The 10,276-nt window shown below is 46.9% G+C and overlaps 1 long non-coding RNA gene across 1 annotated transcript; it reads left to right on the forward strand.

Annotated features, from left to right (window-relative positions):
• Positions 1 to 4,475: 4,475 nt before the first annotated feature.
• On the forward strand, positions 4,476 to 9,141 carry LOC141585015 (uncharacterized). Its single transcript, XR_012518297.1, has 3 exons — positions 4,476 to 4,737; positions 8,614 to 8,727; positions 9,026 to 9,141. It is a non-coding gene; the product is annotated as an uncharacterized LOC141585015 (long non-coding RNA).
• The last annotated feature ends 1,135 nt before the right edge of the window (positions 9,142 to 10,276 follow it).

A 10,276-nucleotide genomic window follows, 5' to 3' on the forward strand; every position in this document is an offset into this window, starting at 1 on the left:
ACTGTGGCTTATGCCTGTAATCCCAGCACTTTGGGAGGTCGAGGTGGGTGGATCACCAGAGGTCAGGAGTTTGAGACCAGCCTGACCAACATGATGAAACCCTATCTTACTAAAAATACAAAAATTAGCCTGGCATGGTGGCACGTGTCTGTAGTCTCAGCTACTTGGGGGGCTGAGGCAGGAAAATTGCTTGTACATGAGAGGCGGAGGTTGCAATGAGCCGAGATCATGTCATTGCACTCCAGCTTGGGTGACAGAGCAAAACTCCATCTCAAGAAAAATAAGAAAGAAAAGGAAATGAATTTATGGGGCAGCTGAGAAGGATCGAGGAGACACAGAGACTAAAGATGACAGGCAGCCAGCTGGACAGCCACAGCCTCATCAAGCCGAAACATGCAGAGGCTGGCCTGGGGGGGGTGACACAGAAATGGCCAGACATGGTGGCTCATGCCTATAATTTCTGCATTTTAGGAGGTCTAGGTGAGCAGATCACTTGAGACCAGGAGTTCAAGACCAGCCTGACCAATATGGTGAAACCCCATCTCCACTGAAAATACAAAATTAGCCAGGCATGGTTGCAGGTGCCTGTAACTCCAGCTACTTGGGAGGCTGAGGCAGGAGAACTGCTTGAGCCTGGGAGGTGGAGGTTGCAGTGAGCTGAGATCACACCATTGGACTACAGTCTGATCAACAGAGTGACTCTGTCTCAAAAAAAAAAAAAAGACACATAGAGACAATTTCTATGCAGAACTGTGAGTGAGTGTCTCTCCTTTTGGGGGCAATGCCAGGGGATTTCCAGGATCTGCGAGTGGGCACTCAGCATGTGGCTGAGAATCCTGGGCAGCAGCAACATCCAGATGTACTTAGCAGAGGAATCAGGGATGTGCCTGGCTGGGGTATCAACAAAGCCGTCAATTCCAGCTGGCTGTGGATGTTGATGCTATACATCCTGTATATGAATTCTCCCATCAGAAACTCAATCTAGTTAGAAATGCAAATAAGAAAGAAAATCATGCTCCCATTCCCCAAAGGAAAGGGCAGGGAGGCGGGAAGGTGGAAGGGAACTTCCTGGTGCTGTGGCCTGAATCTCCACTTGTGCTGCTGTCTTCCCCACTAGACTCTGTACTTCCAGAAAGGGCTGGGGATGGGCACAATGCCAGCCCCTCTCTTCTCTCCAGAAGTATTCCCAATCCTGACATTCACAGTAATTGCTTCTTTCTGTTCCTTTCTCCTTTTTTGAGGCAGGTTCTTGCTCTGTCACCCAGGCTGGAGAGCAGTGGTGCAATCATGGCTCACTGCAGCCTTGATTTCTTGAGCTCAAGTGATCTTCTCCCCTCAGCCTGCTGAGTAGGCAGGACAATAGTCGTGCACCACCATTCCCAGCTAATTTAAAAATAAAATAAAATAAAATAAAACAAAAGAAAACTTCCCCCCCCCTCCCAGAGACAGGGTCTTACTATGTTGCCAGGCTGGTCCCAAACTCCTGGGCACAAGCGATCTCCCTTCTCAGCCTCCAAAAGTGTTGGGTGTTACAGGTGTGAGCCACCACACCTGGCCTCTTTCTGTTTCTTTAGAGTAGAGCTGCCCTAGTATGCATCTGTAAGGTATAACTGTTACCCAGCATTGTTTTGTCTTTTAAGCCTCTTTCAATCTCCAAGTTTGTTGGCTGGGTGAGTGCTCACTCCTGTAATCCTGATGTGAGAGGATCATTTAAGTTCAGAGGTTTGAGACAACACAGGAGACTCTTGTCTCTACAAAAACTAATTTTTTCTTTTTCACTCCACTCAGGCTGCAATGCAGTGGTGCAATCTCAGCTCACTGCAACCTTTGCCTCCTGGGTTCAAGCCATTCTTCTGCCTCATCCTCCCAAGTAGCTGGGATTACAGGCACATGAGACCATGCGCAGCTAATTTTTGTAATTTTAGTAGAGCCGGGGTTTTGCCATGTTGGCCTGGCAGTTCTCAAACTCCTGACTTCAGGTGATCTGCCCACGTCAGTCTCCCAAAGTGCAAAGATTGGGATCACAGGTTTGAACAACCGTGCCCAGCCAAAAACTAAAATTTTAAAAAATACACAATCTACAAGTTTCTCCTCTATCCCTTTTCCTTTTTTATGTATGTATGTATGTATGTATGTATGTATGTATGTATTTTATTTATTTACAGACAGTCTTGCTCTGTCACCCAGGCTGGAGTGCAATGTCACAATCTCAGCCCACTGCAACCTCCGTCTCCCAAGGTTCAAGCGATTCTCTTGTTTCAGCCTCCTGAGTAGCTGGAATTACAGGTATGTGCTACCACACCTGGCTGATTTTTGTATTTTTGGTAGAGATAGGATTTCTCCATGTTGGTCAGGCTGATCTCAAACTTCTGACCTCGGGATCCACCCACCTTAGCCTCCCAATGTGTTGGGATTACAGGCGTGAGCCTCCTTGCTTGGCCTATCCCTTTTCCTTTCTATGGATTTTGGAAGACTCCACACTGTTGGGTCTGCAGCATTTCTTAAAGTCTGGATTTCCCTGGTGCATGTGAACCCATTCTCTGTCTTTTGTATTTGTAGCATATTTGCAGCTAGATTAATGATCACCCCATCAGATTAGAGTTTGATCGTGTTGGCAAGATTCCGTGGGTGATGTGATTGATCTCTTATTGGTGATGGATATTATCCTATTGTCTCTTATTTTGTTAATTTTTTAAATTCATTTTTTAGAAATAGGGGTCTCATTTTGTCACCCAGGCTGGAGTGCAGTGACTCCACCATAACTCCCTAAAACCTCAAACTCCTGGGCTCAAGCGATCTGCGCACTTCGGCCTCCTGAGTAGCTGAGACCACACGCCACCACACCCAACGTTTTTTTTTTCTTTTTTGAGATGAAGTCTCATTCTGTCACCCAGGCTGGAGTGCCTTGGCGTGATCTCAGCTAGTTGCAATCTCCTCCTCCCAGGTTAATGCAATTCTCTTGCCTCAGCACTCCAAGTAGGTGAAATTATAGGCACCTGCCACCGCACCCAGCTAATTTTCATATTTTTAGTAGAAATGGGCTTTCACCATGTTGATTAGGCTGGTCTGAAACTCCTGACCTCTAGTAATCTGCCTGCCACAGCCTCCCCAAGTGCTGGGATTACAGGTGTGAGCCATGGCACCACACCTGGCCAATGCTAGCATTTTTTTTTTTTTTTAGGCTAACTGTTGTGTTGTCACCCAGGCTAGAGTGCAGCGGTGTGGTCTCAGCTCGCTGCAACCTCTACCTCCTGAGTTCAAGTGATTCTGCTGCCCCAGCCTCTTGAGTAGCTGGAATTACAGGCACCCGCCAACATGCCTGGCTAATTCTTGTATTTTTTTAGTAGAGACGGGGTTTCACCATGTTGACCAGGCTAGACTTGAATTCCTCGCCTCAGGTGATTTGCCCACCTCAGCCTCACGAAGTACTGGGATTGCAGGCATGAGCCACCGCAGCCAGCCACTCAGCATTTTTTTTTTTTTTTTTAGTTTTAGAAATGGGTCTATGTTTCCAGGCTGGTCTTGAACTCTTGGCCTCAAGCAACCCTCCAGCCTTAGCCTCTTGAGAGAGAAGCCTTAGCCTCCTGAGGGTGGTACCATGCCCAGCTTGAATTTGCCTTTTTAAAAAAGAATGCATTGAACATTGGTGTAAACAGTTAGGATCACATACATTGCACCTCCCAATGTGGAATTCAGGATGCATGAGAAGTGCCTGGATATTCACAAGGCACTTCTGGAATCAAAAGCTGAAAGGCTGCCCCGTGCAATGGGTATTTCCACAATCTCTGGGGTCCTGAGAATCAGGGCCACCTCCCACCACATGGGTTGGTCTGCAAACTAACTGATTTCTGAGATTCAGTCATTCTAATTGTGTTTTTTTTTTTTTTTTTTTTTTTTGGAGATTTAAATTTTATTTCATGATGCAGACTTAAAGAAGGTAGAGAGAAGAAAGAAAGAAAGAGAAAGGGCCAGGTGCCTTCCTCACACCTGTAATCTCAACACTTTGGGAGGCCAAGGCGGGTGAAATCATGAGGTCAGGAGTTTGAGAGCAGCCTGGTCAACATGGTAAAACCCCAGTTCTATTAAAAATAGAAAAGTTGGGAGCACTACACACTGGGGTCTGTTGGTGGGAAATGGGGGAGGGACCAGGAGGTGGGGAGGTGGGAAGAGATAGCATGGGGTGAAATGACAGATACAGGCGAGGGGACAGAAGGCAGAAAACCACACTGCCATGTGTGTACCTATGCAACAATCTTGCATGTTCTTCACATGCACCCTAAAACCTAAAATGCAATAAAAAAGAAAAAAAAATAGAAAAGTTAGCTGCATGTAGTGGTGGGTGCCTGTAATCCCAGCTACTCAGAAGGCTGAGGCAGGAGAACCTGGTAGGTGAAGGTTGCAGTGAGCCAAGATTGCGCCACTGCACTCCAGCCTGGGTGACAGAGCAAGACTTCAACTTTAGGGTGGGGGCGGGCAGGAAGAGATTAAGGGAAGGAGAGAGGGCTGGGGGAAGGAGGAAACACAGTCATAAGGACAACAACTTGTGATCTAACTACTCTTCAGCTTCATTCATCCTTTGGTAATTATTATTATTTTCTGTTTTTGAGATGGAGTCTCTGTGGCCCAGGCTGGAGTGTAGTGATACAATCGGCACACTGCAACCTCTGCCTCCCAGCTTCAAGCCATTCTCCTGCCTCACAAGTAGCTGGGATTACAGGTGCACACCACCATGCCCAGGTAATTTTCACATTTTTAGTAGAGATGGGGTCTTACTGTGTTGCCCAGGCTGGTGATAATCTCCTGGAACCAAAGTGCTGGGATTTGCAGGAAGGAGCCACTGTGCCTGGCCAAAATAATTCTTTTATTAACATTTTTGTTAGTTTTAAAAATTATGATTATTTTAAGAGACAGAGTTTCATGCTGTCACCCAGGCTGGAGCACAGTGCTGCAACCATAGCTCATTGAAACCTCAACCTCTGGGGCTCAAGTGATCCTCCTGCCTCAGCCTCTCAAGTAGGTGGAACTACAGGTATGCACCACCACAGCCGGCTAATGGGTTTTTTGTTGTTGTTGTTGTCTGTAGACAGTCTTTCTCTGATGTCCAGGCTGGAGTGCAGTGGCTCAACATGGGCTCATTGCAAACTCCGCCTCCTGGGCTCAAGCAATGCTTCTGCCTCAGCCTCCCAAGTAGATGGGATTACAGAAGCCCACCACCATGTCTGGCTAATTTTTATATTTTCGTAAAGATGCGGTTTCACCATGTTGGTCAGGCTAGTCTTAAAATCCTGACCTCAGGTGATCTGCCCGCCTTGGCCTCCCAAAGTGCTGGGATTATAGGCATGAGCCACTGTGCCCAGTCAAAATTTTAAATTATTTTTCTAGAGACTCGGTTTCCCTGTCTTACCCAGTCTGGTCTTGAACTCCTGGCCTCAGATGGTCCTCCTGCCTTGGCCTCCCAAAGCTCTGCGATCACAGGCAGGAGCCACTACATGTAGCCTAATTTTTTTTTTTTTTTTTTTTGAGACTGAATCTTGCTCTGTCACCTAGGCTAGAGTGCAGTGACATGATAGCTCACTGCAACCTCTGCCTCATGGGTTCAAGGGATTCTCCTGCCTCAGCCTCCCAAGTATCTGTGATTACAGGCACCTGCCACCACACCCAGCTAATTTTTGTATTTTTAGTAGAGATGGGGTTTCTTTTTTTCTTTTTCTTTGAGACGGAGTTTCTCTCTTGTTACCCAGGCTGGAGTGCAATGGCATGATCTCAGCTCACCACAACCTCCGCCTCCTGGGTTCAGGCAATTGTCCTGCCTCAGCCTCCCGAGTAGCTGGGATTACAGGCATGCGCCACCATGCTTAGCTAATTTTTTGTATTTTTGGTAGAGACGGGGTTTCACCATGTTGACCAGGATGGCCTCGATCTCTTGACTTTGTGATCCGCCCGCCTCGGCCTCCCAAAGTGCTGGGATTACAGGCTTGAGCCACCGTGCCCGGCCCAGAGATGGGGTTTCACCATATTGGCCAGGCTGGTCTTGAACTGACCTAGTGATCTGCCCACCTTGGCCTCTGATAGTGCTGGGATTGCAGGCATGAGCCACCACGCCTTGTACCTAATTCCTATTCACTGGTCGTGGATGGGAGCTATGGAATCTCTTCCTACAAAACATCCTGGCCGCATCAGAACGTGAGAGTTAAGGTTTCTAAGAGATGGTTCCTCTGTTTGTGCTCCACACCCAAATAATCCATCTTAGTTCACTGTCAGACAACTTCCAGGTATTACAGTGGCTGTAGTCTAGCTGGAAAAACGCTGAAGTAGACCCCCAGGACTCTCTTGACTCAGTCACTAACAACTTAGTGTGGCCCTGGGAAACAAAGAAGCTGGAGCAACCACGCCTGCAATCCCAGCACTTTGGGAGGTCGAGGTGGGAGGATTGCTTGAGCCCAGGAGTTTGAGAGCAGCCTGGGCAACATAGCAAGACCCCATCTCTACACAAAAAAAAAATCAAAAAATTATCCAGGTGTGGTGGTGTCACCCTGTGGTCCCAGCTATTCAGGAGGCTAAAGTGGGAGGATCACTTGAGTCCCAGAGGTCAAGACTGCAGTGAGCCAAGATCATGCCACTGCCCTCGAGCTTGGGCTTCAAAGTGAGACACTGTCTCAGAAGGAAAAAACAAAACAAAACAAAACCAAAAAACTGGAGCTTTTGTTTTCTCATTTGTTAAAGGTGGATGATATTATCTCCTTCATGGAGTTACTGTGAGGATGGAAGTACAATTTTTTCCCCTTTCCTTTTAGAAACACCATTAGATAGGCATAGTGGCCAGGTGAGGTGGCTCATGCTTGTAATCCCAGCACTTTGGGAGCCTGAAGCAGGTGGATCACCTGAGGTCAGGAGTTCAAGACCATCCTGGCCACCATGGTGAAACCCTGACTCCACTAAAATTACAAAAATTAGCCCAGCGTGGTGGCACGTGCCTACAATCGCAGCTACTCAGGAAGCTGAGGCAGGAGAATGGCTTGAACCTGGGAGGTGGAGGGTGTAGTGAGCAGAGATCATCCCACGGCACTCCAGTCTGGACGACAGAGTGAGACTCCATCTCAAAAAAAGAATGCCAGATGTGGTGGCTCATGCCTGTAAACCCAGCACTTTGGGAGGCGGAGGAAGGTGGATCACCTGAGGTCAGGAGTTCAAGACCAGCCGGACCAACATGCAGAAACCCCATCTTTAATAAACATATAAAATTAGCCAAGCATGGTGGCACATGCCTGTAATCCCAACTACTTGGGAGGCTGAGGCAGGAGAATTGCTTGAACCTGGGAAGCGGAGGTTGCAGTGAGCCAAGATTGCACTCCTGCATGGACGAGAAGAAGGAAACTGTGTCTCAAAAACAATAATTAGATAGGCATAGTGCACAAGATAATGTCAGGTGAAACGTGCACTACCACTTAGTACCACTGTGAGTCCGGACAGATGACATAGGTCTCCGTGCCTCAGTTTTTCCACCTGTCAAATAGGAACCATATGAGGATGTACTCGTAAGATGATGTTCAAGGCTAAATAATGTAATCCATGAACGTGCCTAGACCAGCACCTCCTGCATTTTAAATACTCTTCCCTTTTGGCTGCTGTTGCTACTATTTTACTAACTGGGTTGATTTCTAGCCTGCAAAAAAAGGATCACAAGTTTGTGAACAAGACCATTATTCCTTACCAAATGATTCATAACCCCAATTTTTCTTTTGCTTTTTTTTTTTTGTTTGTATTTTTGGAAACAGAGTCTCACTCCCACTCCCAGGCTCAAGTGATTCTCCTGCTCAGTCTCATGAGTAACTGGGATTAAAGGTACCCACAACTAGGCCCAGCTAATTTTTGTATTTTTAGTAGAGATGGGGTTTCACCATGTTGGCCAGGCTGATCTCAAACTCCTGACCTCACGTAATCCATCCACCTCAGCCTCCCAAAGTGCTGGGATTATAGGCGTGTGCCACCCCACCAGCCCATAACCCCAGTTTCTTTTTACCAACTTAGATTATGGAACTTGGCATGATGCCCAGATTCCCATAATGCAAATTGTCCTCCCCAATTATAACTACCAGTTTTTTTTTTTCATCTAAGAAAAACAAAACAAAAATTGAAATGCTGGTCATTTTTGTGGACAAAAAGGTAAGTATGGCCAGGGGTAGTGGCTCATGCCTGTAATTCCAGCACTTTGAGAGGCTGAGGCGGGAAGATCACTTGAAGCCAGAAGTTCGAGACCAGCCTGACCAACATGGTGAATCCCCCTCTCTACTAAAACTACAAAAATGAGCCAGGCGGGCTGGTGTGCGCCTGCAGTCCCAGCTACTCAGGAGGCTGAGGCAGGAGAATCACTTAACCCAGGAGGCAGAGGTTGCAGTGAGCAGAGATCATGCCACTGCAGTCCAGCTTGGGCAACAAGATCAGAACTCCATCTCAAAAAACAAACAAACAAAAAGTAATGTGACTGCTATTTTCTGGTTATAATCACAGAGTTCATGTAGAAAAGCTAAGCAATATGAAAAAATACAGAGTTAAAGTTTTTAAAAATTACCCCAAATTGGATCAGCAAACTTTTTTTTTCCCCTCTTGAGACAGACTAGGTCTTGCTGCTGCCCAAGCTGGTGTACAGTGACACAATCACAGATGACTGCAGCCTCGACCTCCTGGACTGGCTCTGTGCTCCTGCCTCCCAAGGAGCTGGGACTACAGGTGCATATTCCTATACCCAGCTAATTTTTTTTTAAATTGGTTTTGTAGAGGTGAAGTCTCACTATGTTGCCCAGGCTGGTCTCGAACTCTGGCCTCAAGTAATCCTCCCGCTTCAGCCTTCCAAAGTGCTGGGATTACAAGCATGACCTTATTTGGAGACTGGGTCATTACAGAGGTCATCAAGTTAAAATGGGTCATGAAGGTGGGGCCCTGATGCTATATAACTGTTGTCCTTACTAAAAGAAAAATTTGCCTGTGAAAGAAAAAGAAAGAATAAAATATTTTTTCCTTGAGACAGGGTCTTGTTCTGTCACCCAGGCTGGAGTGAAGTGGTGTGATCTCAGCTCACTGCAGCCTCATCCTCCCTGACTCAAGCAATCCTCCAACCTCAGCCTCCTGAGTAGCTTGGGAACACAGGTACATGCGACGATACCTGGCTTTTTTTTTTTTTTTTTTTTTCCCCGAGATGGATTCTTGCTCTTTCCTCCAGTCTGGAGTGCAGTGGTGCAATCTCAGCTCACTGCAACCTCCACCTCTGGGTTCAAGCAGTTCTCCTGCCTCAGCCTCCTGAGTAGCTAGGATGGCAGGCGTGCACCACCACAGCCAGCTAATATTTATATTTTTAGTAGAGATGGGGTTTCACCATGTTGGCTATGCTGGTCTCAAACTCCTGACCTCTTGATCTGCCAACCTCAGCCTCCCAAAGTGCTAGGATTACAGGTGTGAGCCACCACTCCTGGCTCCTGGCTGTATTGTTTTTAGTACAGGTGGGGTTTCATCCTGTTGGCCTGGCTGGTATTGAACTCCTGACCTGAAGTTATCCTCTCACTCATGCTCCCAAAGTACAGGGATTACAGACATGAGCCACGGCATCTGGCCTGAGACAACAAATTTGTCTTATTCTAAGCCACTTAGTTTGTGGCACTTTGTTACAGCATCCCCAGCAAAGTTATATCCAACAAATAATCCATTTCGTTGTTGTTGTTGTTGTTGTTGTTGTTGTTGTTGTTGTTGTTGTTGTTGAGACGGAGTTTCGCTCTTGTTACCCAGGCTGGAGTGCAATGGCGCGATCTCGGCTCACCGCAACCTCCGCCTCCTGGGTTCAGGCAATTCTCCTGCCTCAGCCTCCTGAGTAGCTGGGACTACAGGCACACGCCACCATGCCCAGCTAATTTTTTGTATTTTTAGTAGAGACGGGGTTTCACCATGTTGACCAGGATGGTCTCGATCTCTTGACCTCGTGATCCACCCGCCTCGGCCTCCCAAAGTGCTGGGATTACAGGCTTGAGCCACCGCGCCCGGCCGTTGTTGTTGTTTTTAAGGAAAAAAAAAAAAAAGGAAAGAAAGAAAGAAAAAAGAATAATTAAAAAGAATGAAGGAGAGGAAGAAAGAGGAAGAGGGAGAGAGAACGGGAGTGTTGCTTTATTGCCCAGGCTAGAATGCAGTCTAAAAACGGGTATTGAAAACGTCTTTTATGCCAGTAGTTTTGCTTAATAATGGAGACAGGAAAAAAATGAGGAAAGAAAATAACAAACAAGCAGCCAACCAA

Source organism: Saimiri boliviensis, chromosome 7, assembly GCF_048565385.1.
Source record: "Saimiri boliviensis isolate mSaiBol1 chromosome 7, mSaiBol1.pri, whole genome shotgun sequence".
In the NCBI taxonomy this organism is placed as follows: domain Eukaryota; kingdom Metazoa; phylum Chordata; class Mammalia; order Primates; family Cebidae; genus Saimiri; species Saimiri boliviensis.